The sequence below is a fragment of the Mustela nigripes genome, chromosome 4 (assembly GCF_022355385.1).
Source record: "Mustela nigripes isolate SB6536 chromosome 4, MUSNIG.SB6536, whole genome shotgun sequence".
NCBI classification, from domain to species: domain Eukaryota; kingdom Metazoa; phylum Chordata; class Mammalia; order Carnivora; family Mustelidae; genus Mustela; species Mustela nigripes.
The window spans coordinates 179,222,021-179,246,707 of NC_081560.1; the positions used below are offsets into that span (position 1 = coordinate 179,222,021).

Consider the following 24,687-nt stretch of genomic DNA (forward strand, 5'->3'; position numbering starts at 1 on the left):
CGTTTAACCTCAATGGAAGCCTCTAGCTAAAATAAAAACATAAAATAGGTCCTTACAGCTGTGTGCCCCTTGCAGTGGTCTAGGACCTAGAGGAGGGGCTGGGAGGTGGGGGGGGCTGTGCGCAGGCAGAAGGCCTTTCTGTTGAAGACCAAACGGGGAAAGGGGGAGAGGCAGGCTCTACAGAAGCTGGATCCAGCCTTACTCGGGGATTTTTCAGTGACATAAGATAAAATCTCCCTTGTATTCCCACCACAAGCCAGTTTGAGTTGAGTTCTGTTGTCAGCCAGAAATTTGTTCTGGTGACCGAGGACGAACTGTAAGGCTCAGGTTCAGCTTTGTCTCCAGAATAAGGACAGCACCTCTCTTCCATTTGCAGCGCCTAGGGCTGACTTTGCATTTCTTCTCCATTGCCGGGGGGTGGGGGGGAGAATGATGTGGGGCATAGGGGTGTGGGGGTAGGAGGTGTGGGGGGTTGGGGGAGAGTGGGGTGTTGATCCCTCAAGGGCACGGTTACCAGAAGCCCTTCTTATGTGGTCTTCTTCAGATCCTTAAAGCCAGCGGCAGGGTGAGCTGGACTTGTCAGTCTTGGCAAAGAGGCAAGGAAGCAACACTGACAGAATTGGGCAGTGAAGATAAAATCATAAGGCGGGGCTGTGGGGCAAACCCTAAAGAGTCCCATCCCGGGACTTTGCCTTCCAGAAACCCTGTACCCTTTTCCACCTCTACATTTTTTCCCAGAGGGAGAAATTCAAGTCTGATGAAAAAATTAACCAAGATCATGAACTCCATTCATTGGCAATATTCCTTAGGCTTTCTGGTTGACCTTTGGACTCAAACTTAGCAGTGGCCACATTTAATCAACCAGCACAGAGCCTGGGTCCTCTCCTGTATGCACCGTCTCCTACTCCACCGGGCCCCCTAACTCCCAGCCTCCAGGGTTGCTAGCCAAGCACTGGGCACAGAGCTATTTGCAAGGAGAATAGCGCGGTAGCACGTAGGGCTGTTCATCAACAGTCCTCTTTGTCTCCTTCTAAGCACGAATTTGGGTTGTCTTTCCATCCCTGTGCAAGTGGGGCGTGAACTTGCTTTGGTCAGTGGGGATGTGGAGAGAAGTGACGTGGATCACTTCCTGACAGAGCTTCTAAGGCGGAGTGCTTGACTTCCCACTTTTTCTTTCTACCTGCTACAGGCTGGTATGTTCCCAAGTGAAGGCTCTATTGCTTTGGGTGCCCAAAGGAGGGGAATACGGAACAGACCCCCTGCTAATCCAGATAGACATGAGATATGATCTAGAAACACACGTTTGCTGTGCTTAGCCACTGAGATTTTGGTGCGCTCTGGTTACAGCAACATTGCACAAATTACAACACTCTGTACAAATTCCAGTAGGATAACCATGATGATTAAAACAGTTATTGAGTGCTTCCTAAGAGGCACAAGCAAGAGTTTAGGGAAAGTGAAATAGTGGAGAGAAAGATCAGTATGAAGGCTCGTAATGAGGTCGTTGCCATAGGGCAATGAGGGCTCAACTTCCTGAACCTTGGAGCCTGTCTTCTATAACTTGGGGGCCACAGGATAGGACTCTGGAGAACTTAGTCCCAGGTCTCATCTTCTGTTGCTTAAAGGCTGGCCCAGTGGTGCTTCCTGTCCTCCACGTTCACGCTGCACCTGCAGGGGTGCGCAATAGGACCCCCTTGACTTCGAAGAAGATTCTAAAGCAGAAATGAGGAAAACACCAAGAAAGCCCTGGAGGTAGGACTCTGCTAGCATGCACAGAACTGTCCACCACTTCTGGGACAATCAGAGATGGAATCAGACAGAGTTGGAAGGAGCACGACACAGGACACTGAAAACAGCTGCCACCATCCCTGTCTGCTGCGTTACCACCTCTCCCCTCGGTTTGTGTTTTGAGAAGAGCCTGGGAACAAGGTCACAAATGCAGAGAATGCAGCTCCAAGTACAGACTGTGAAAATCTAGGAAAGGTGCTGCTTCAGGGACTAAGGTTAGTGGGTTCTGATTCACCTTCTCCAAGAAGCCCTCTGAGAGTCCCTCTGCTAATGTACTCTTGCCCTCCTATGAGCTCCCCTCTGAACTCCTTCTGTCCCCAGGTTGAGCTGTTTAGTCTGCCCATGGCTGCTCACAAATCTCCCTTACTCTGTTATTGTACACCTGGAGGCAGAACTCACATCAGATTCATCTTTGTAGCCTCACTGTGTCTAGCACATGGAGGATCAACAATAGTTGCTTTTCTTAAATGAATAGACAATTGGCACCACCGGAACTGTCCATTTTCCTCTTCTGTGAGAATTGTTGACCCCGAATCATAAAAATCAAACAAATGAACAAACAAAAACCCAGTAAATATTTATAAAGTTCTTATTGGCTTGTGTTAGAAAGTACTTTCACAACCAGTTCCATTCCTTATAGCAAAACTGGGGCTGTAGGGGTGAAGTATCACAAGGTCACACAGGTGGGAATTAGCAAAGCAAGAATTTGAACCAAGGAAACTGACATCATGTTGAGGGCTCTTCTCTGTCTCTTAGGGGGCACTAAAAGGCACCAGGAGAAGATGAGATACTCAATTGATTTCTAGGTCCTCAAAAGTTCTGTTTAAGTCTCGAAAAAACCCTCCCCCCAGCTAGCCCCATTTGGCTAAAATTCTGTTTTCAATCTTGTTTCGTACTCCCACCACGGTCCATCATATCTGGGCAGTTATTCTGAGGAAGGGGGAGTGCTTCCTCAGAGTGAGGGCCCCGCACCTTGAAATCAGGCCAGAAACTTTTGTTAGATTCTTTATTCTTTCCGGCATTTGACACAATTGCAATTTTACATTGATTTTGTTCCTGACCATTAAATTCATTGTGTTCTTCACAAAACTACAAACTCCACAAAGGCAGGAACCATATCTGTTTTCATCCACCTGTTTCTCCATTCATCATGCATTCATCATCCATCCATCCATCCATCATCCACCCATCCATCCACCCAAACCAAATATTTTTGAGTTTCAGCCATGTGCCAGACACTGATTTGACCATGAGAAGTCACAGCGAGCAAAACAAAATCTCTGCATGTCTGACACTTACATTTTGGTAGGGGGAGAGATGATAAAAAAGAAATCAGGTAAATGTAGAACATGTCAACGATTGTGCCATGAAGAAAAATAAAGGAACATGGGAGAGGGAGGAGAGAGTGATGGACTACGGAAGCTTCACCATCAAGACCTCAGGGAAGCCTACAGACTTGCCTCCCAGAATTTCCTTTCAATGAACAGGAAATCACGGGTAACCACTGGCAGCCCACTTTCTACTGAGACTCCTGTGCTTCTGCTTCTGTCCTTGTTTTGAGAAACAATCCAGTGAAAAGAGAGAAATAAGGAGTGCAATTTCTAGTATCCAGCAAAGTGTCTGGCATTTAGTAGGTATTCAGTGAATACTGGTTGAATAAATGCATGGGTAGATGGATGGATGGACGGACGGATAGATGGATGGATGGATGGATGGACGGACGGATAGATGGATGGATGGATGGATGGATGGATGGATGGGTGGGTGGATGATGGATGGATGGGTAGATGAGTGAAAGGAAAGGTGTTGACATGGGAATATTTTGAGGTGGGCTGGAAGCTAGGACAGCCCTCTACCAATCTAGGGGAGACATGGACTTCAGGGTGTGGGTGCCTCACTGTCGCTTTTGCCCAACTGCTCCTAAGGGACACTCTGGGGAAGATGAGGCAGGCCTGGGTGGCACTAGAGGACTCCCTGAGCCTTCTGAAGCCCCTCTTTACTCCCCCTCCACACCGGCACGGAAGGCAAGTAAACCTCGTCCCAGGGTCAGCATTCTGGCTCAAAGCCTTGAAGGAAAGGGCAGGAGTCCAGGGTGAGGCTCAAACCCCAGCAGCCAGGGGGAATTCCTGTTCCTGGACTCACTTAAGTGCAACAAACCTCAAGTGGAAGCTAGAGTAAAAGCTAATAAGAAAGCCACACTGTGTACCTAATGAGTTTTTAAATCAATTATGAAGCAGTCTAATTGATCATTTGTTAACATCTTGAAACTCTTACAAATTAATGTTATATAAAAACCTCTCACAGTCTGTTAACTCCGTAAAGGTGTCTCAGATCTGCTTTTGAATGCAGCAATAAGCTGGGTTGTGTGTGCGCGTGTGGATTGTGTGTGTGTGTGTGTGTGCGCGTGCGCGTGCATGTGGTTCAGTCTGACCATACCGAAATCAGCGGCTCTGCCTTTGGATGGCGTCCACCTGCCCATTCACAGAAATGCCGTCTGGTCGCCTTGTTGGTGTCAGTGTCCGTCCTCCCATCCAGGTGGTACAGGTGCTCAGAGTGTCTGTCCCACAGGGAGAGGCTGCTTAAAACTGCCCACCAGCTTAGTGGCCGCTGTTCTCCTGGGGGCCGTTAGTGACTGATGACTGTGGCAAGCGGCACAAAGAGAAAGGGACAATGTGAATGCATCCATCCCAAACCTCAAAAGACAAAGGGACCCAGGAATCCGAGTTGTGAGGCCCCGCTAAGGAGGGACACCAAGGCAGTCACCCAATGCCCGGTTCCCTGGAGAAGTCGCCAGCAGTCCTGCTGGCAAATGCACTGTGTTCTCTTTTAAGTCAGTGACGGGGGCAAATCAATGGGAGGGGGCTTCGCCAGGCCCATGAAGTAAACTGCTCAGCCATTTTAACTGCGGCCAAGTCCGTTCCTGAGCTCTGTTTCAGGCACCTGTTTGGGGAATGACGCTGAGATCCTGGAAAGAGGCCAGAGGGAGGCAGAAATCATGTGGAAGTGTTGAAAAGCAAGATTCAAGGAGCCAGGAGTATTTTGCATTTTGAGGGGTTGGGGGGAAAGGCCGGTGGGGCCAGGGTGTGGAGAGCCAGGAGCGGCTTGCCGACTCCCCACTTTCTAATCTGCGGACGGCTTTTGTAAGAACATCACCAGATTTCTTATTACTGTGGAGATTCATGGCTGTTTGGTTTTGTTTTGCTTTGTCTTTTGAAGCAGGAGAGAATTAAGTTAGATCTGAGGACGGCTGACCTGAAGTCAGGGTACTTTATCACAGCCGTGATCCTGGGATGGAGGTTGTAGAATCTGTCCCATCCTGAAAACCCTGAAGAACCGATCAGCCATGTCTGTCTTCTACACAACAGGTCCCACCTTCACCGCAGCCCACAGACTCCATGTGATCTGCCAATTAAAAAACAAAACAAAACAAAGCATTAAACTTTTACTGTTCCTCATTTTCTATTTCTACATAATCACATTTCTCATAGTCGAGTACAGATAGCTGCATTAAATTTTTATTTTTACTTATTTTTAATTTATATTTTTAAATAAAGTTGTTATTTATTTATTTATTTATTTGCTGACTATATATTTATTGCAGGTAATTTGGAAGAAAAGAAAAATGTAACACAGAAGAAAAAAATGGAGATAATCATTGTAAGAGTTTTCTCCTTTCTTCTCTGGGCACATAGAATTGTTCTATGTAAAAGTTTGTACCTTAATTTGTTTTTTTAAAATTTAACCCTGCTTCACATTCATCTTGTCATGTTATTAGAAAAACCTTAAACACCTTTTCTATATTATGTGGTGTGTTTTTCTTCTTCTGTTAAGAAATGAAATACAAAGCAAAGCAGTATTTCAGAATGACCTGACAGGAGAAAGTACAGGTACCACACCTCCCATTCACTCCTCCTCAGGGGTAATTTCTGTGAATGTTTTGGGCACATTCCATGAGCCAAAGCCTTTTATGATGGCTCTACAATATCCCTTCAAATGGATACACCCCACTCTATTTACTTCCTTGCCTCCATTGTTAAACACTTATATTTTCAGATTTTCATTGAATTTCTGGTCTTCACTTATTCACTGTGTATCTGTTTACACATTCAGTAACTGTCGGGCAGCTCCGTGTGTACTATTCTAGGTCATGAGAATATGGCAGCCAACAAAACAGACAAGAAGCTGCTCCCACAGAGTCCTCACAGTTTGGTAACGGAAACCTGACCACGAGTAAATAAAACATAGAGCGTGTTGGATGGTGGTATGTGCCACGGAGAAAACTTTGTAAAAAAGAAGGGGGTGGGGGCGCCTGGGTGGCTCAGTGGGTTAAGCCTCTGCCTTCGGCTCAGGTCATGATCCCAGGGTCCTGGGATCGAGCCCCACATCGGGCTCTCTGCTTCCTCCTCTCTCTCTGCCTGCCTCTCTGCCTACTTGTGATCTGTCTGTCAAATAAATAATAAAATCTTAAAAAAAAAAAAAAAAGAAGGGGGAGGTAGTTCTGGGTGGACGGGCAGCCATGTTCACTCCTGGGCCTGAGCAGAGCTCCAAGTCTTGGCCTCGAGTTTATGACCCTGGCTGATCTCCACAGTAGTCTGTGAAGGCCTCACACCTTCCTCTTGGGACAACGCTTACGGACATCCGATGGCCGACTTCCACCTTCCTCCATTCCCATCCCTGTTGGATCGAGTCTGGAGAAATTCTACCTCATGCTTTTTGCTCCCCAGTAACCTTTGCAGGAACTAACATTCACGTCAGCCTGTACTTCATTCGCTTTCTCACCTGCACAAGAATATAGCATGATTATAATAAAGCAGGCTGGCAGGTAGAGACCCAAGTCCTCACAGCATGAGCCAAGTCACTTCCTCAGGACCCCAACTCTGCCTCCTCAGGAACTGGTGCGTTGGACTGAGCCTTCTACTGTCTTGAGGCTGGCGCAGGTGACAGCATGATTCCAGGGGGCCTGGGTCTAGGATGGGCCACGCAGCTCTGTCTCGCCATCAAAGGAACCCAGAACCATATCGCCTTCCCTGGATCTGGGTGAGGAACATATTTTCACCTGCGCTATGTCCAGGTGTCACTGTCCATCGGAGAGGAGACACTGTGGTCCTTGACCCAGGTGTCCTGAGGTGGGTCCCAGCTGCCCAGACCCCGATCCCTAGGCAGGGCCTGTCCCAAGCCTTCCCTACATTCAAGGACAGCCATCATCGGCTCCAATCACTAGTTAGGGTCATGGAATCCCTCCCCGTTTCAAGGACGGCCATCAGAATATAGGCACAGTGGAGCATTAAAGGCAATGTCAGTTGGATACTTTTCAGAATACAAAAAGAAAGATGGTTTTTTGAAGCATTAAGTGAGACAAGACCAAGCTGCGTAATGAAAAGCCATTTCAGCCAGCTCCTACCCTACCCTGGGCCAGGAGCCAGTGATCGTGGGCGTGAGGCCTTCCACACTGTTGTCCCTCTCACACACCTGTCCCCAAACACGTGTGAACACCCCTAGGAGTTCTATTTGTTGTTTTCATGGAACTAGAATCCTACTTTAAAGGTTTTCCCAACGCATCTTGCTTTGAATGCTTGATGGCTTTCCAAGTCAGCTAATTTGAATCTGCCTCGATCTCTGTGTCTGGCGGAGTCCGTCTGCACACACACAGGTGACTTGCGTGGCAGGTCTTATTACAGACACTGATTTTCAGGGCAGGCTTTCTTTACCGCTTGCTTCTCCCCTCAATTCTCCCACCGCCACCTCGTGCCTGCAACCTGTTTCGTGTTCTTCTCTACCTTTCTCAAAGCTCAGAGAATCATACACAGACATATAAACATAAACACATGTACAAAGTATGTACGTATATGTACATGCATGTATACATGCATATGCGCCTCCCTGCCTCCTGTTTTTCTCCCCCACCCTGTCTCATGGAAATCCACCCCCCAAATCTGACAACAAAGCCCTCATTCCCCCATAGCGGGCATGAACCCTTATTTGTTTGGCCATTCTCCTGCTGATGAGAATTCATTTGATTTTTGATTTTTATTCTTGGCGACAAGAAAAAAATGCTGTGCAAAACATCTTTCTGCATTTATATGTAGATCCATATCTTCAGATAATTGTGCTTTTATTTCCATGGGATAGATTCCCAGGAGTGGAAATTCTGAGACTTTGGGATCATTTAAGCCTAAAAAGGGAAAATATAAGAGAAGGAAGACAAGGGATGCATGTGGTCCAAGCTCCAAGCTCAGAGCTTCTGATGTTGGGACATTTTCAGTGATTTAATTTTTCTGCCCTCATTCCTAAATGGGTCAGAGTGTTCCTTCCGCCTCCTGTAGATAGTCAGAGCAAGGAGTCCCACAACTATTCAAATGCTCCCTGAGGCTAATACAGGGGGAAAAAAATACTGGAGTAGGGGGTAGGGGCTTCTTATTAGCCTGTGACCTTGAGAATCTACCAGGCTTCTCTGCACACGTTTTACTCTCCTCCACTGCAAAAGAAGCCCTGCAGGTCAGGTGCAGAGGGGAGGCCTGTGAGGAGGTGAAGGTGTGAGTACCACGCCCGGGGAGGGGTGAACGCTGTTAGCAACTGGCTTGAACTTGCATTCGGAGGCCTTGGCAGAAGTTAGCTGCACCCCAGCCTTCCAGCTGCCCACCTGCTGCTGCGGTCTCACTGGGATAATCGGCCTCCCTTAAAGTCCCTGCTTGGAACATCGGTTCTTTCTTTCCCTTGATGGGAAAATTACAGCAATTGGACGGAACAACCACCTTCCATTTTAGCATCAACAAATGAATGAGTCATGATGGATGAGAAGGAAAACCATAAATGCTTAGGGAGGCGGAGGGGGGAACAATCTTTGCTTGAAACAGGCTGATGCGATCTCCACCCATTCATGTGGCCACATTGTTCAGTAACCGTGTAGCTGGGCCAGGAAGAGCGGAGGGGTGGGGCAGGCTGCGGGCAGGGCCGTGTCCCACACTTGCCCTGTGTACGCAGTAGAAGCTTGGACAAGAATAATGTGTTGAAATCTGGCGTAACCTTTACCCCCAGTCCTGGCACCTATACGGATATGTGCCATTGATTTGGTTCCATACCTGGGGTAGAGGGTGGAGACAGACCCAGCATGAGGCAGGTTTGCCTTTAAACCCATTGAGGAGTGCTTGGTCTCGCTGGGAGGGAAGGTGGCTCTGTGCAGCCGGCTTTATGGGAATGGTCCCTCCATACTTACCAAAATCTCAGAGGCATCACAGGACTTCTTGGAAAGAACTGGAATGAGTTAGGGGACCTGGTCTCCGGTCCTGGCTCTGCCACCAAATAGCTTGAGGACCTTCATGGAGGTAACTCACTTCTCTAGGCCTCCGTTTACCCCCCCGGAAACTAAGGCCAGTAGACTGGAGGAATTCCAAAGCCACTCTCAGGTATGAAACTCTAAGTATTTTTTCTAATTAAAAATAACGTTTAAAGATATGTAACAAAAGAAATCATGTCTCACAGAGAGAAATTGGAAAATACAGATGGACCCAAAAAAGCAAAAGTGAACAAAATATTAAATCTGAAATCGCAGTACTGAGAATAAAAATTGAAAAAATAGCTAAATTTGAGATATATTACTGAGTAGTAAACATTGTTAACCAACTTATGTGTATTTTCAGAGGCTCTTAGAAATAGATATACTTCTCTTTTAGTATTTGTATAAAAATTTGTACTTCCAGCAAACAAGGAATAGTTCTAGACATACAGCATTACAACGTACTTATTTGTAACTTAGCCTGACACACGGATTTCTTTTTACGTCACTATCGACCTCATTTAAAATAACTGCCTAGTTCTTTAGCATATGGCTTCTCCAAATTTTATTAATGCTGAACACTTGAGATGTTTTGTATTTGTCACTATTAAAAATAATACTATGAAGGACATCCTGGTCATTAAGTCTTTACAGGCATCTTAAAATTATGTCCCGAAATAGGGTGGTGAGACAGGAGTGGATGCGTAGTGAATGGGTGTTGTGTGCTGAGAACAGCGGAGAGCGGCTGAGCTGGCTACAGCAGGCTCTCTGTTGGGAAAGGAGAGGAGAGACGTGTGAGTCAGAACACTGACCCTGATTTTGTCGAAGGGAAACTCTACTGTGTGCCGGCTGGCGGGGGGAGGTTAGGAGGGGCTGGGGGTGCTGGTTAGTGAGATGCTTACGACAGCGGGCATCTGAATTACCCACCACATGGTGCAGGGGCTACGAGAGGTGGCCCAATGTCACCTACCCAGAACCTACAACGTCTTTCAGAGATGAGCATTGAGTATGGGGAGGGGGAGGAGACTAATTTTGTATTGCCGGGAAATCAGGAGAATGTTGTTCTCTGATAACAATCACAGCTCAGCTATTCCCCGAGGAAAGAAGGAAGGGGTTCTCCCTCATTGACTCTTGGAACGCCATTTCCTGGGCCTCCTCATTACGAAAGGGGAAGAGTGAAAGTTGAGGTCTCCTGAACAACGGCTGGCAAGATGGGGGAGATAATACGTCCAGTGCATGTGAGTTCCTTCATAAATAAGAAAAAGGTAGGCTAAGAAAGGAGCCAAGAGCTCTGATCACTCAGCAGATCATGAAGGCTCTGATTCTGGAGAGTGACCCTCACTAGGATTCGGAGGGAACCTCTCTGCACCCATTTCACAGACTCAGGTCTGAGCGATGCGTCCGGCTCTGTGAAAGAAAGCCACGGTGGGGCTGGAAACCCATCCTGGGTCCACGGAAGAGCATCCCTGCCTTCATGGCTTTACTGTTGAAAAGTTGGAGTGAGGTAACGTCTCAGAACGTCCTTTGTAAACTATAAAATATTATAAGTCTATGTGAGAGATTACTATGACTTATAAAGCTGAGTTACAGCAAATTTTAAATGAAAAGCTCAAATCGCCAAGCTGTAGAATGCTAACTTTTCGTATTCATTTTTCCTAATGGGACAATAAGAATCGTGAACATGCATTGAATTCCGCTATGGGATCTAAGCGCTTCTATGAGGTTAACCCATTTAATCTTTGCACGGACCCCCGGAGGAGAGTGCTACAATAGTCCCCGTCTCACAGATGAGGAAATGAGGCTAGTGAGAGGTGAAATAACTTGTGCAGAATCCCACTGTATGACGTCCGCTGGCTCTCATAGTCTGGGATGCATTCTTAGATCACGTAGAAAGGTACTCATGCCCAGAAAATGAGGACCTGGGTTTAAGCTGACCATTCATGTGCCTTTGGAAAGTCTAGGCCAATCCAAAGATTTGCTCCCATTCGACTGGGGCAGGAGGGACTCCTCTAGCTGGGGATCAGGCTGGGGTCTCTCTTGGAACAGAAAGGGTTAAGCTGACCCATGATCTGGAAGACCCTGAGATTATTTTCCTTCTGTGCCACATATGTAGATGGGCTCTGAAGACCGAACATCTCTCCTCATTGGGAATCATGAATTTTTATGAAGCCAGTCCAGAATTCCCAGACTTCAGTCGGGTGCACTTTGCAGACCCTGAAATGCTGTCACCATGGAAGGTTTCATTGCTTGCACCTGCTAAAACATTTGAGGCATTTGAGAGGCAGTGAAACACATTTGCTTTTCATTTTATCTGACTTTGGAAACCTTTGAAGTGTTTAATAGTAGAGCCCAGGAAAGATCCCTGCCTCTTAATCATTTACTCGTAAGGCACATTGTCGGCTGGTAGCCTGTCAAGCAGAAACTGACCTGAGCCCAGTTTTATTAAGTGTCACATGCCCAGTCACTGTTCATTAAAGGTGTTTTAAGGTTTGAATTATGTAATTTATGAGAAGAAGAAATAAAAATTCCATTGTTTTATTAATATGCAACCCAGGATCTCTTGCTTATAACAAACTTGAAGGGAAGTTGGGCAAAATGACGTGAGGGGGAGGATGGAGGTGGCCTTCGGTCCTCTGGCCTTCCTGGGCCCCCGGCCCTCCCGTGTCCCCTCCTTCCGAGCCCTGGCAGGAAGCCTGTGGGCAGGCAGAGCTCTGGGAGGGAGCCGTGTCTGCCTGTCCTCTTGTCCCCTTGGTCTGAGACCCCATGTGACAAAGCACCTTCCCCCCTCTCTTCCCAGCTCTTCCTCCCCTTTTCCAGGAAGGCCTAAAACAAACAAACAGCAAAAAAAAAAAAAAAAAAGCATTCCTAGAGTGACCCCGGCTGACCCTGTGGGTCACAGTCATTGAGAACCAATGCGCTTGTCTCTCAGGAGAGCTGGCGGCGGGCGTGGCGCCGGGCACTTGGCAGCTGCTGTAGGTTAAGGATCTCACTGGGTCCTCACCCCACCTGAAGGAAAGGGGCGGTCATCCCCACTTTTCATCCATTTCTCTCGAGTGCCTAGGGGGTCCTTAGCCCGCGTCCCCCTTCTGGGAATCATGCTGATGAGCACGCCAGGAAGTGAGGCTAGACCGGACCAGGCAGTATGTGCTTCATCTGGACTTGAACTCTGCCCAGTGTTCAAGGCCCCCAGCAGGGTTGGGCGTGTTCACAAAGGACTTTTTTCTCTTACCAGTTCTCCATCTATCGTCAGAGCCTTCACAAGTTCACGTCCACCAGAGGCTTTGCCGAGGGTTGCTCCTGGCAGGGTCTCCCTCAGCTGATATGTCGACCCCCACCCTCCCTCAGCCAGGCCCCCTTTCTCCTCCCCAGCTTCTGAACCAAGCCCTGCCTGCCCCGTGGTGGGGCGGCCTTGAAATCCTCCTGTGGTTGTTCACGTATATATACGTGCTGCCCTTGGATTAGCTCAATAAAGGACCGGAAGGCAAAAAGACATTTTCTAAAATGTGGCCAGCCCCGCAGATTTTAGATCACGGTTGGGATTTGAAAGCTGCTGCAGCTGAAGGCATTTCTCGCTCTCCACCTGCCCCCCACTTTCCTGTACCCCACACCAAGAATCATGAACTTGATTTTGAGTATTTTCCTAATCAAGTGACTCATGGGTTACAGGTGCAAAGTTGTACCAGGCTTTTCTCCCTTGGCTCAAATTTGTGAGTTTTTATTTCTGAAAGGGGATCTCAGGTGCTAAGCCTTTTCTAAGACACCTCACAGGAATGGTGTAGCGTTTTTTGAGAACAGGGGCCCTTTAAAGCCGGGTGGGGTGGGGGAGGGGCAGGGCTAGGACTAAATGAACTCCTGTTTGGGAAGCCAGAGCTCCCAGACAACCCAGAATAGGAGAGGCCCTGTGTGCAAGAGGCGAGGTGGTGGGCCGGGTTTTACAAATCTGTGTCAATCATTAACCCACTTAATTTTGAATTACCAATTCCACTGATATTTCGACAGTGCTGGCTGCTGGCAGTCTGGGCTGTAGGAGTCATTGCCTTTGATCTGCCAGCCCAATTTCCATTAGCAGTAAAACCACAGGCCTCTGCTGGGCCACAGGCCTGGGGGAGCTCTGAGCTTTTGACCCAATGCAAGAGAGCTTCGGGGAGCGTCTCCAGAATTAGTCATCCCGAATCTATGAGCTCGTGAATTCTGCACAGTTTTCAGCATTGTACGGGGCACTGGGAAGCAGAGAGGAATAAGTTAGTTCAGCCTCTCAGAGACAAGTGCACAGCTAATTTCAGCACATGAGGTCTGATACCTGTTTGGACAAAGGAGGAGTAGGCAGCTGTGGGAGCTTTGAGGAGGTGCTTCAGGGAAGACTTCCCAGAGGAGGTGACGTATAGGCTGAGAACTGAAGCTGGGGTAGGAATTAGTGCGGTGATGTGCAGAAAAGCCAAGTCAAGCTCAGAAGAACCTTCTGAAGCCTGGTAAGGAGTTCAGAATTCATCCGAGGGTTATGGAAGCCCTTTGTTGGCTTTAAGAAGGGGCAGGTAGTGTGAGTGGATTCATATTGTAGAAGGCCAAGTGTGGAAAACGTAGCGGGGAGGGGGCGAAGGAACGGAAGCAGGGAGACCAGTCTGACATTAGTGGGCAGCGCTGCTGAGGGTGCATTTCGGGCTAAGCAAAGCCTATGTGTTGCCGGGGAGAAGGAAGGAGATCCTGCCAGGAGGCCTGGCTCTGGGACATGATAGGACTTCCCCAAACCACAAAAGTCAGGACCCTCTTGGCATCTGAGCCTGAACCCACAGAGCTTCGGCTCAGAGGTGGAAATTCAGAAAAGTACAGTCACCAGGAAGAGAAGGCGAGAGGACACGTGAGGGAGTGGGTGCTCCTTTTTCAGGTCTAGAAAGATTTACTTTACCTGTCGGGGTTGGATAGCTTTCAGGACTGAAAACTGAGGGAAGGACTTCCCTTGGACTCTAGACACGTATCAGGTCAGAGATGGCCCTGGGCAGCCATGGACAGTTGTGCAGGCTCAACACACAACAAGGAAGCCATGGAGGGCAGCCCTGGGTGGCATGGAACTCCTGTCAAGCATCAATATGTCTCTGAGTGTTGGAGACTATATTTTTTTCCTTATAGGGTGTGGTGAGATAGACAGAGGTATGCACTACGTGGTGAGATCTAGGCTTTTTCCTTCAAGTAAGGTGTTAAATGTGAACATTACCTAACAAATCATTATTTTAAAAAGTTAATCCAACACTTACTATGTGCTGGCTGTGTTGCATGCTTTCACTTGTTAGCTTATTAAATTCCCCCATCTCCGAGAAGTAGGCATCCTTGAGTTCATTTTCCCTGATGGGAAAACTGAAGATCAGACAGAGGAAATCATTAGTGCCGGTCTCATGGCTGATTCGGGGAAGAGTCGAGAATTATCAAAGCGTGACAGGTAAGTCCAGCTGTGGATGGGACATGGAGTTGGGGGATGAGGCTGGAAGGTCATTGGGCTCTTCAGTGGCCTTCAGCGACATGAGCAGGCATGCGGGCTCCCAGGGAAGTGCCCCCCCTGGGAAGTTTGGTGCCCTCCGTGGTCAGGGTCCGGCTCTCCGAATCTTCCCTGACCCCGCTCTTTACCAGGCTGTGGAACAGGAAGGCACATTCCTCAGCTGGGGCAGCGTGTTCCTGGTTTCTGCATGCCTGTCCTCCATTCTGATAGGGCTGCCCACATGACTCCATCCACGTACCTGGAGTACCTGGATGGCTCAGTCCTTAGGCATCTGCCCTCGGCTCAGATCATGATCTCACAGTCCTGGGATTGAATCCCACGTGGGGCTCCCTGCTCAGCGGGGGGTCTGCTTCTCCCTCTTCTTCTGCCTGCTGTTCCCCCTACTTGTGCTCTCTCTCTCTCTGTCAAATAAATAAATCAAATCTGAAAATTTGAAAAAAAAATTTGAGACAAAATTTGAAAAAAATATAAATCCACATATCTACTTTTTCTAAGGCACAGAATGTAGTGCCGCCTGCGGATAAAGCCTGGGAGAGAAGGGGAGCGGTTTGCCTCGCCCAGCCCACCCCCTCACCCCTTCTCCTGCAGAGACTGGAAATGTAAGGTGAATGGAAGGAGCCCATTGAGATGCTAGGAGTGGACAGCCTCGATGCGGCCCATTTCCTGTGTCACTGTGTCTCTCCAGGGATCCCCGCGGCCATGGGGACAGTGGGCTGCCCCAGTACAGAGCTTATGGTAAGCACCGACCAGAGACAAATGGGGAGTGTACTCCCTATCCTTTAGCTTGTACTCATCAGAGCAATCTGCTCCCAGCTCTGAAAAGTTGACATTCAGCATCCTTTTGGGCGATGCATTATCCGACAGATAGCTTGGCCCCAAGATGGCCAGAAGGGGAGAGGACTCCCTTCTGATGTCTAGGAGCGTGAGGGGATCACTGAGCCTCTATTCTGCGCTGGGTCTTTGGTAGGTGGTAATCGAGCCAGGGACAAAGCTCCTGGTCATTTCACTCACCCCTCCACCTCTGGGGTTGCTGATGTGCTCCGAGATTTGCTAAGCAGAACACGGAGGCTTACGGATTCAAAGTGATGTCTGGAGTCTCCACAGCAGAGCTGGGGGCTCCCTTGCTCCCGACTCCTCCCACGCCATGCTTTTTCCACGTGGCTGTGGGGGCCTCCCACTAAGGAGAGTCAGGGCAGATGGGACGCATTTTAGAAGCTGTGTAAAAATGTGTCATAAGCAGGGGCGCCTGGGTGGCTCAGTGGGTTGGGCTGCTGCCTTCGGCTCAGGTCATGATCTCAGGGTCCTGGGATCGAGCCCCGCATCGGGCTCTCTGCTCCGCAGGGAGCCTGCTTCCCTCTCTCTCTCTCTCTCTCTCTGCCTGCCTCTCTGCCTGCTTGTGATCTCTGTCTGTCAAATAAATAAATAAAATCTTTAAAAAAAAATGTGTCATAAGCAAATCGGCACCATTTAAAATGGACTCCGGTTTTCATAAACGTGGTGCCTGCCGCTCGCTAGCTTTAGTACACAGGATATTTCCAAAATTCCTGTTTGAAAGTTAACCTACCACCGTGGAGATTTTTATCTGGAGGAAAAAGGAAACAAACGTGAAAACGCGAACCTGCCCCCAGACGCAAGAAGACAGGTGCTGGCTTGCCAAGTGAGGGGGCTGCTTTTCGTGCTGCGGGAATTAGCTCTGAGTTGCCACCCAGAGGCTGGGGGTGGGCATGGGCGGCCGAGCCAGGTGTTCATCCCCTGAGGCTGAGAGGTGACATGATGGATGAGACACAGTGGCTTGGGCCATCCCTCCAGGCTGCCCTGGCCTTTCCCTGATGACCTCCACACGGCAGCTCTCCCCAGTTCAGGGTCTCTCCAAATGCAGTCTAAGAACATCATCTCAGGGCGCCTGGGTGGCTCAGTGGGTTAAAGCCTCTGCCTTCGGCTCAGGTCATGGTCCCAGGGTCCTGGGATCGAGCCCCACATTGGACTCTCTGCTCAGCAGGGAACCTGCTTCCTCCTCTCTCTCTCTCTCTCTCTCTCAGCCTACCTGTGATCTCTGTCAAACAAATAAATAAAAAAATCTTAAAAAACAAAACAAAACAAAAAGAACTTTAAAAACATAGTCTCAGGAAGCTCTAAGTCCCATACAAACTTGAAAAATCACTTTTTCTTTCAAAAGCATAAAAATAATTCTCATACCAGATATCTAAACACATCTCCTTTGTTGCAATGATAATACGCTTTGCTATACAATAAGCCTTTCAATTTGTCGCATCTCCAATTGGGGTCTGAGATGAATTCTCCAGAACGTATGAATTATGTTTTCCTTTCAATGGAGTCCATGCACAGTTGGAGTTGAAAAACCCCATGCTCATGTAAAATTAGACTCCCGAGTCCCCAAGAGCAGAAACAGTGAGCAAATTACAGAGAGAGACCCCGATAGCCTTGCTCCCGTCCCAGAGGCTGTGGGGCGATAGGGACAGAAGAAAATCCGTTTGCCCCCTGGGCTCCTCTTCCCTACTTTGAGCAAAGCCTGGCTCAGGAAAGATGAAACCTGGCTGGAGTGGCATGGCTATCAAGCAGAAGAGTCTCTAGAGACCCTCAGAGGCCCTCTCCACCCCCTGATTAAATGGGAATAATCCCTGATTCTCTCTAGGGGTGGCTCCTGGAATATTACTGAGTTTCCGGTTTGGCTGCTCTGGTCTGGAACATCAGACATGTGTCCCCACCTTCCTGTGCACTATTAAATAGGTGAGACTTCGGGTCCAGTACGACCATGGGTCTGTAGCCTTCTGGGCCTCTGTGGGACTTGGCTGAACACAGGCTGCTGGGTTCACCACCCCAGGAACCGAAATAGAGGACTAATCATACCTATCGTTTACCAAGGTCTCACAGTATGGTGCTGTCTCACTTTATTCCCCTCTAGGGAGGTTAGGGAGTGTTATCATCACCCCTTTTCTAGTCACCCAAAGCTTGGTTAGATCAAGTGACCTGCTCCACATCCCCTCTTGGAGACCTGTATGCCCAACCACGTCTCTCCTGCCTTCAAACCCTCATAGAAGGAGTTTGCTGAATGCCCAGCGTGCACAGATCCGGTTTTCTGGGTGTTACTGGCGATGGCACATCCTGCCCTTTAGAATCATGATGTCCCAGCAGCAGCCACTAGTCCCCCGGGGCTACTGACCACTTGAAAGGGGGCTGCTCCGAACTGACATGTGTTGTGAGTGCCAAACGCACACTGGATTCCAAAGACAGAGCAAAAAAGAGAACGCAGAACATTTCATGAATATTTTTACATTAACGATGGGTTGAAATGATTATATTTTACATAGATTGGGTTAAAGAAAACATTACTAAAATGAAGTTTACTGGTTTCTTTTTACTTTTGGTAGCTGGGGCTACGAAAAGAGGGACAGTGACATCCATGGCTTTCGTCCTCACTCCACGGCCAGCACCGCCCCAGACATTCTGCGTGTGCGCACACCAGTTCGGTCCTGGGTCCCGGGCTGGTTCAGATACTCTCAGTCTTTGGGCATCTCTCACTGTGGTGATGACGAGTCCTGAGAGCAAAGGACAGCGTTTGTCCTTCTGCCCCCAAGAGCAACACAAGCAGAGGGCTGAACTCCTAGGAGAAGCTTGAGATGTATGGTCGATCTTTGTTATTCATGGTAATGTTCTAGAAGTTTGCCACAGCAATGAATTAGTAAATACTGAACCACTGCTCCTGGGGGAACTAGAGTTAGACTCCTGCAAAGCACTTCTGATATTTTTGCCGACTGATCAATACAAACTTCGTGCAGTTTGTGTTTCTGGTTAAATGTAGACACACCTCTTCAGGCCTCAGCCACCTAGTCTGTAAGATGGGGGTCTCACTACTCATTTCCTCCCTTGTGAGTGCTGTTGTGAGGATCTGATGAGGTGCCTGGTTGAAGGGTTTTGGAAACAGCACCTAACACGTGGATGCAGAGTTCGCCTGCTTTCCTGACCGGCTGTAAGCCGGGGGAGGCAGGACTCGTCAGGGCGCAGGCACTGAGAACACAGGCTCTGGACCCCACTGGCCTGGGTTTGGATCCTGATTCTGTGCCTGATGGACTGCATGAGCTTGGGCCAGTGACTGAAACTCCCCAGGCCTCAGGCCCCCTGTGCCATAGGGATGATGTCAACAATTTATCCTTAAATCAATGAACCTGTGCTGGCAAAGTGCTTGGCACTGCCTCCAGACAGAGAACGACCAGTGAGTGGGGCAGGTCTCACTCTAATAGTCACTGTGCCCTCATCTGGGCTGAGTGATGGGGGTTGAGGGAGTCCTGTGAGCATCAGCTTCTTTGTGTTAAAAGCCGGGAAATAGTACCTCCTTCCGATGGTAGGTAAGAAATAACCCAGAGCATACCAAAGCGAGGCACGTAAGAAATACTTCGCACTCCTTTGTCTTCCCCCTCTTCTGATTGATCCTTTTGGACTAGCGTTTCCTCCCTTGTTAAAAGGGTAAAAGCACCTGCTCAGCGAGGTGGTTGTCGGATTGGATGGGGAAGTTTGCCAAGGGCACCAAGCCCAGTGCCCAGCACGTGGGAGTCGCAGGATGCTAAGTCCTTCCGTTCTTCCTCCCTTCTCCCCGCCAAGGGGATCCAGCACTGCTGGGGAGGAACAAGCAGAACTTTCTAACTGCTCCTGAAGAGTGGGAATGTCGCGGGTGGGGGGAAGACCAGCCTCACGGATGCCTAGGAGGAAGCCGGGCTTCAGGGAAGGATTGGGGGGCGGGCAGCAGGAGTGGGCTCCCTTCTGGGCTAAGGAATTTGATTCTCTGGAGAGCTTCAGATGAAAACATCTGGGTTTGGAAGAGCCAGCGGGGGTGGGGGTGGCGTCAGGGGGTCATTTGTCTTTAGCCTCAGGAGACAATGAACCCTGGGCCTCCTGTGCAATGAGACTGGGGACAGGGAGGGATGTCCCTTGCTCCTTCTGCTTTCTCTCACGCAGCTTCTAAGGAAATTCCAGTGCATTGTATTTACAAGGCATCCCCAACTGTCAGCTTCCTTGAACACAATGTATTTAATAAAAAGCCATTAAGCCTTGTAAAGCTGTCAGAAATCTAAATGACACTTGTAATAAAATCTTGTCGGGTGACCTGTTCCGGTTAATCAGGTCCAGTGACATCATCGCCCGCAGATCTGTCTGGTACCCAGGGCGCTAGGTGTATTTAGACAGCTTTATGATCCACACGGATTTGAGTTATTAAAATTGTACAGTTTTGCAAGGAATTTGGGATTTAATAAAGCAGCAGAGAAACTACAAAAGGAGCAATAACCTTCCAAAAAGCCAATCCTCCCGCGTGCTGGGGGCGTGGGCTCAGGCTAGTGGCCAGGCTGATCCGAGGCCAGACCCTCACATGGGTGATTGTATGTATCCACAATGCATCTATCGGGCATTTGCAGGGCTAGCAAATATGTTATACCAAACCCAGTGACTTCAAGGTGGTGAATTGTGGTTAAATGTAAAGATTTCTGGATGTATTCAGGTAACAAGAAGATAATACCGCCAATTGCATATTAGCTCTAATCAACCTCTTTTGAGCAAATAAACAGCTTGATTGTAAATATCTTAATCCCTGATTACCCGCCTGGATAGTTCCCAGAGCGCCAGTCTCTTAAAGGCATATCTTTACTTATCTTGAACTATAAAAGCCAACCTTCATGTAACAATCAGGGTGAGACAGACAGACGGACACCGACAAGCAATATCTATTTGCTCAATAATCTATAAATTTAGACGAATGGGGCAGATATCCAAAAAATGTGTTGGGCGCAAGGCAAATAAATCACACCTGGTCTCCTGGCATAAACTGGCACAGCGTTCCTGATATTTCAGTCAAATTATTCCATTTGTTTTTAAAGATATTTTAATCCCACATGACCTCAAACTTCCCGTGAACCAGGGCCTGGACCCAAGGCCGCCCACGGCCTTTGCAATAAATCCGTTGTCTCCCTTCCCAGACCTCAACCTAGCTCCATAGATCACCTCTCCCCGCATCTTGCTTCAATTACTCAATTAACTGCAGTAAAGTTCTTGTAGGTTTTGCAGATGTTGCTTTATTATCAAGGCCTCAGACGAACAGGAGAGTTCAGGAGCTGAGGTTATAGGAAGGTTGATGGGGGAAGGGCCAGGATGGGACTTGGGGGGATATTCCCAGCAACCGCTGGGGCCGAAGCCCGGAGAGGGGCACTGCTCCCCCCACACCTCCCTGAGCTCTTAAATGCCCTTTGTGGCTTAGGGAATGTGTGATGTTATCTCACTGAGAAACTGCTTGAGAGAAGTAGGTATTCTACCTTCCTATGAGATAATGCTGTGATTAACAGATGCTTAATTGGGCCATTTATCAAGAACAGGACCTGCCTCCAAGTCAGTGGGCTAAGTAAATTATTACTCACCCTCCAGGTGTTGGACTGGCAGATCTATTACTCTTCTCGAAATGGTCTTCAGAAGATTTTATATGAAAAGATGATTTATTTCCCAAAGGAATTCTATTGTGCTTTTATTTACCAGAATGTAGCAAGCAGGGTTCTGCCCGGCTCTTACTTCCTTCATGCACAAAAGATTATGGAAAATCAGAATCATGGAATGGGTCAGAGCCAGAAGGACACTTAGAACTCGACTAGTACAAATGGGTCATTTTAGAGATGGCAACACTGAGGCTTGAGCAAACTTTGTAAATTACATAGCCAGTTAGCACATTGCCAAAGGGCTTATTTATTTATTTTTCTTAGGCTGTGATTTCTCTAGCTGATGAATTAACTTCCTAAAAACCAAGAACGTAATTCTGAACAAGACATTATACTTTAGAGTGGGGTTTCTCAACCCCAGCGTTATTGACCTTGGGGTGGGGTCATTTGAAGGGGGTGCTTTCCCCTGCACTGTCGGATACTCAGCAACATCCTGGCCTCCACGCTCTAGATGCTGGGAACACCCTCCCTCCCAGTTAGGACAACCAAAACTGTCTCCCAACATTGAAAACGTCCCCCAGGAGGCAACATCATCCCGGACTGAGAACCATTGCTTTAGAATGCTGTCATCGCCATCATCATCGTCATAAAATTAACAATATGAATAATAATCAGCTCGTGCTTCCGGAGCGCTACACCCGGCCACATACTTGATTCTCCCCTCATTTAATCTCACGTAGCTCCATTACGTGGGCATTATTATTACCCCATTTTACAAGTGAGAAAATCTAGGCTCAGAGAGGTCTGCCCGAGTTCCTGTGGCCAGTAAGTGCCGGAGGTGCGGTGCAAACCACTCTCCACACCACTGAATTCAGAACGAGGCGGCTGCCTTTGGATTTGTTATTAAGTGCTGAAACTGTACAATGTCGTTTCCCATCATTCCTGGCAGTGAACTTGTCTTTAGGAATCTGTTGGCATAAGGGTGCCGGATGGCCCCATCGGTTAAGTGTCCAGCTCTTGATTTGGGACTCAGGTCAGGATCGAGGAGTCTTGGGATCGAGCCCCATGTGAGGCTCCATGCTGTGGGTAGATCCTGCTTAAAATTCTCTCCCTCTGCCCTCACCCCTGCTGCTCACTCTCTTTCTCTCTCTCTAAAATAAATAAGTAACATTTCTTAAAAAAGAATCTATTGGCATAATAAGTCACCTTCCCACATTACAAAGAAAAAAAAAATGCCCCATGTGGCTTGTCAATGAGAGGCACTGGTTTCTCCGTAAATGCTATAGCAGTCCATGTGGATGCAAGAAGTCAAGACTGTAAGCACAGAGTAGAGTTAGGATCTTCTTTTTCTTTTTCTTTCTTTTCTTTTCTTTTTTTTTTTTTTTAAGATTTTTTATTTATTTGAGAGAGAGAGGAGAGGGGCAGAGGAAGAGGGAGAAGCAGATTCCCCGCCGAGCAGGGAGCAGGACCAGACACGGGACCCTGAGATCATGACCTGAGCTCAAGTCAGACACTTAACCGACAGAGCCACCCAGGCGACAATTAAGAACTTCCGGACAACTCTGTTTCACTGAGCAAATGTCTCTTCTGCTTGCCCCAAATTTCCAAAGATGCAGAGCTCAGTCTTGTTCCTTGGCTGAGGCAGATTGCTTTCCCAGACCGGGGAGCTGCCTCAGAGCTGGGCTAGGAAATCCCCAGGTGAAAAATGAGGCAGGTACTGCCCCTCAGTATAGAGTGGGTTTCATGCCAGGAAACCAATTCAGTGTAAAACAGTGATCCGAGGAGAGACAACGCCCCACGAGGGATCTGTGATATTGATGTCTACAAGTGTGTCTGGGCAGCTCTGCGCATGGGATCTGGGGGTGAAATGAAAAAATGTCTTTGTCGGAGTGTAAATAAAGCCCAGTTCGCCATCCTTGATAATTTAACATCAGAATTTCCCTATCTGTAGCGGCTCCAGGTGTTATGGCCTAACCCTTAGATTAACCTAATTTGACCATTTCTACTTCCCGTTAACCCTGATTTCTACATCCATTTTTTTTTATTCTATTAGCAACTCTATATGTATGTATGTTTGTTAGTGTAGGGATATATATACACACACACACATATGTAAGTATATACTTACGTATATATGTATATATATGTGTACACTTACATATGTGTGTGTATATATGTATGTATACAAATATATGTATGCTTGTAGTCATTCTTTTCTTTGATAAGTCATGCCTAATCCTTCTGAAAGAGGCAGGTACAACTCAGAAAGCAGTGACAATAGCTCAAGTCGATAGGCTTCACTATGGAGTTTTAGGGGACCAGTAATCACTATAGAACTTCTTTTTATTTATTTATTTATTTATTTAAAAGATTGTATTTATTTATTTGACACAGAGAGAGATTACAATTAGGCAGAGAGGCAGGCAGTGGTGTGTGGGGGTGGTGAGGAACAGGCTCCCTGCTGAGCAGAGCGCCCTATGCGGGGCTTGATCCCACGACCCTGAGATCATGACCTGAGCCCAAGGCAGAGGCTTAACCCACTGAGGCACCCAGGTGCCTTCCTCTTTTTTTTTTTTTAAATGATGTATTTATTTATTTTCGAGAGAGGCAGAGAGAAGAACAGGGACAGAGGGAGAGAGAATCTCAAGCCGACTCCACACCGAGCATGGGACCCGACAGGGGCCTTGGATCCCACCACTGTGAGATCACAACCTGAGCCGAAACCAAGGGTCAGACGTTCCACGAACTGTGCCACTCAGGCGTCCAGGAATTCCCTCTTCTTTAAAGAAAACACTTTAGTCATGGCCACACCAGTGTTTCGGAGAGCAAGTGCATGTCCACGGCTGACACCCCCGCCAGGGGCGCACTCCTGGACAGGTGTGGTCACTAGAACACCTGTGTGCTCGCTGTCACCTGTTTTGTGTTTTTCATTCCAACAAGACCCCTTGTCTGTCACGTGAGACTGTGCATGAAAACATTGCCAACCACGAAGCGCTTTTCAAAACTCGGTCTGTTCTCATCCCAATCATTTACTGTAATGTTTGAACCCAAGCTAACACAGTAAGGAGACAGCGCGCAGGCCATGTGAATCTCAGATAAATCAGTGTAGGTTCCAGACACTGGCATGGATCTTAGGCTGAGAGAGAGACACCCCTCCCCGATTTGAGACCCACTTTGCTGTCCGAGGCGTACATCCTCTTCACTGCGTGGCGAGAGGCGGTCACATGTGGTCGGCACCCATAACCCCACCTGTAACCATCGCAAGGACCCTATCAGGGAGGTCTTTCACCCACAAGGAAGATGAAACTAGATAAAGCTGAAAGAGATTAAGGACTCGTCCAAAGTCATTTGGTCAACACGTGACCACGTTTGGATGTGCAAACGCTCTGTTCGGCCCCAAACTCAGCGTTTCTCTGTTGCGTCTCACACTAGAGGAAACGGTCCCAAGAGCCTTCTGTGTGCCAACCGCGCCCCTGGCACCCATGGATGTGGTTTTCCGGGAGGCCCGTGGCTTCTCCCTCTGGCCTCTGGGGGGCGCTGGTGGGGCCCCTCCTCGGCCGCTCTCCTCTGCCGCCCCTCGCAGGGCCGGCCTGGGTTTGCTCCGTCCTCCTCCTCCCGCCGCGCTCTTAGGCCGATTCTCTCGCCGGTTCCCCGGCCTGGCAGCCGGCCCACTGCCCCTCGCAGCCCCTGGCACAGGCCGGCGCGGC

At 48.3% G+C, this 24,687-nt stretch overlaps 2 long non-coding RNA genes across 2 annotated transcripts; both read left to right on the plus strand.

Moving 5' to 3' along the window:
* The first annotated feature begins 8,890 nt into the window (after positions 1 to 8,890).
* LOC132015415 (uncharacterized) lies at positions 8,891 to 11,528 on the plus strand. The gene is made up of 3 exons (XR_009403667.1): positions 8,891 to 9,191; positions 10,144 to 10,299; positions 11,175 to 11,528. It is a non-coding gene; the product is annotated as an uncharacterized LOC132015415 (long non-coding RNA).
* Positions 11,529 to 13,175: 1,647 nt separating this feature from the next.
* LOC132015416 (uncharacterized) lies at positions 13,176 to 24,444 on the plus strand. Its single transcript, XR_009403668.1, has 4 exons — positions 13,176 to 13,530; positions 14,375 to 14,492; positions 15,138 to 15,284; positions 23,584 to 24,444. It is a non-coding gene; the product is annotated as an uncharacterized LOC132015416 (long non-coding RNA).
* The last annotated feature ends 243 nt before the right edge of the window (positions 24,445 to 24,687 follow it).